Raw genomic sequence first — 2,500 nt, forward strand, 5'->3', positions numbered from 1 at the left:
AAATATTATCTTAATGAAATTAATTTTGAAATTAAAGTATAAATTACTTCAAAAAGCAAAAAAAAAACCCAATATTCACCTAAATTATATGGGTATTACAATATACACTCTTATATGAACCCAATTTAAGGGTCTAGTAAAATTTATGATTAATACATATTTGAAAAGTAAAGATAATGAGAAACATATCTATGAAAAAATGGTATGTAGTCAAGATATAACAATGGACAATTTCAAAATTGTGTTACTACAAAGAAAGTCTTGTTACAAATAAAGACAAAATAATAGAAAATAAGTATATTGAAAGGTTAAATAGCACTATAATGATTGCAAATAAAATATTATAGCGAGTTATAATATTTCTACTATCTCTTTCAAATATTAAAATATATATGGTGACATCAATAGCAAGAATTTTTAAAGATAGGAAATTTATAGACACTATTTCAAAATATATAACACATTTTAAACTGTGAAAATAATTTCAATAATAAAATATATTTCTAGAAAATGGAATTACATTTCTTATAGGTAGTAAATTGTGGTATTAGAAAGAAGAATCCTCTCTCAGAACCTTCCTGATGCCGCATTTGTATCTTGCTTCTCCAACCTCCGGGGCCCATTCAATCCTTCCAGCCTGTGACCAGCAGCAGAGAAAAACTAATTACATATCATTTTCTTGCCCCATCCACACCTTGAGGCAAGCAAAAAAATAGAATAAATTTTAACAATGAGGGAAATTGTGCACATCCTGGCCTGTCAGTGTGGCAACCTAATTGGTGCCAAATTCTGGGAGGTGATAAGTGATGAACATGGCATAGACCCCATTGACACCTATCATGGGGATAGAGACCTGCAGTTAGACTGCATCTCCATGAACTACAATGAAGCCACAGGTGACAAATATGTTCCTCGTGCCATCTTGGTTGATCTAGAACTTGGGAACATGGACTCTATTCGCTTAGGTCCTTTTGGTCAGATCTTCAGACCAGACAACTTTGTTTTTGGTCAGTCTGGGGCAGGCAACAATTGGGCCAAGGACCACTACACAGACGGTGCTGAGCTGGTTAAGTCGTGGATGTGGTTCTGAAGGAGGCAGAGAGCTGTGACTGCCTTTAGGGTTTCCAGCTGACCCACTCGCTGGTAGGGGCACAGATTCTGGAATGGGCACCTTGCTCATCAGCAAGACATGTGAAGAGTATCCCAATGGCATCATGAAGTCTTCAGTGTAGTGCCCTCACCCAAAGTGTCCGAATCTGTAGCTGAGCCCTATAATGCCACCCTCACCGTCCATCAGCTGGTGGAGAACACTGATGAGACCTACTGCATCCACAACCAGGCCCTTTACAACATCTGCTTCCACACCCTCAAGCTGACCACGCCAACCTAAGGGGACCTGAACCATCTCATCCTGGTCACCAAGAGTGGTGTCACCACCTGCCTCCACTTCCTTAGCCAGCTCATTGCTGACCTCTGCAAGCTGGCAGTCAACGTTGTGTCCTTCTCATGTCTTCACTTCTTCATGCCTGATTTTTCCCCTCTAACCAGAGGTGGAAGCCAGCAGTATCGGACATTCACTGTGCCCAAGCTCACCCAGCAGATCTTCTATGCTAAGAACACAATGGCTGCCTGTGACCCCCACCATGGCTCGTACCTCACCTTGGCTCCTGTTTTCTGTGGGTTAATGTCCATGAAGGAGGTGGATGAGCAGAAGCTCAACGTGCAGAACAAGAGCAGCAGTTACTTCCTGGAATCAATCCCCAGCAACGTCAAGACAGCTGTCTGCAACATCCCAATCTGTGGCCTCAAGATTGTGGTCACTTTCATTGGAAAGAGCACGGCCATACCGGAGTTGTTCAAGCTCACCTGAGTAAAGCTCTCTGCCATGTTCTGCTGGAACGCCTTCCTCCACTGTACACAGGTGAGGGCAGGGACGAGATGGATTTCACCGAGGCTGAGAGCAACATGAAAGACCTCATCTCTGAATACCACCAGTAGCAAGATGCCACAGCAGAAGAAGAGATTTTTGGTGAGGAGGCTGACGAGGAGACCTAAGGCCAAATCCCATCACCTAAGGCTTCTCAGTCCCTTCAGCCTTCTTCCTCAATCATCCCTTTCCTCTCCCTCAGAATTTGCATTTTCTGACTCATTTTTTTTTCTTTTTTTGGGAGGTGGGTAGAGGTTCTAGAACAGTGCCTGGTACATAATAGGCACTCAATAAATATTTGTTGTTTGTTAAAGGCCTCCTCTCTCTTTCCACTTCTGGCAGAACCGTTTCTGCCATTCTGGGTAACCCTATATTTCCTTCTGGTGCCTATTCCTCCCACCTGTCCAGTTAAAATTTCCAAGTTCATTTTCAAGATAACTCATCGAGAAGCTGGGTCTCATCAAATCTCATGTAGAACCGTGGGCTGACAACCCAGTTAGATGACCACCAACTTAGGCCTGTGTGGTAGCCCAGGGGAAAGGAAACCAAGCAGAAGGTAGAAGTCCCTACAAA

General features: G+C 42.6%; 1 pseudogene; it reads left to right on the plus strand.

Moving 5' to 3' along the window:
- Positions 1-730: 730 nt before the first annotated feature.
- On the plus strand, positions 731-2,055 carry LOC116742942 (annotated as a pseudogene).
- Positions 2,056-2,500: the final 445 nt, after the last annotated feature.

This window comes from Phocoena sinus, chromosome 18, assembly GCF_008692025.1.
Source record: "Phocoena sinus isolate mPhoSin1 chromosome 18, mPhoSin1.pri, whole genome shotgun sequence".
NCBI lineage: Eukaryota > Metazoa > Chordata > Mammalia > Artiodactyla > Phocoenidae > Phocoena > Phocoena sinus.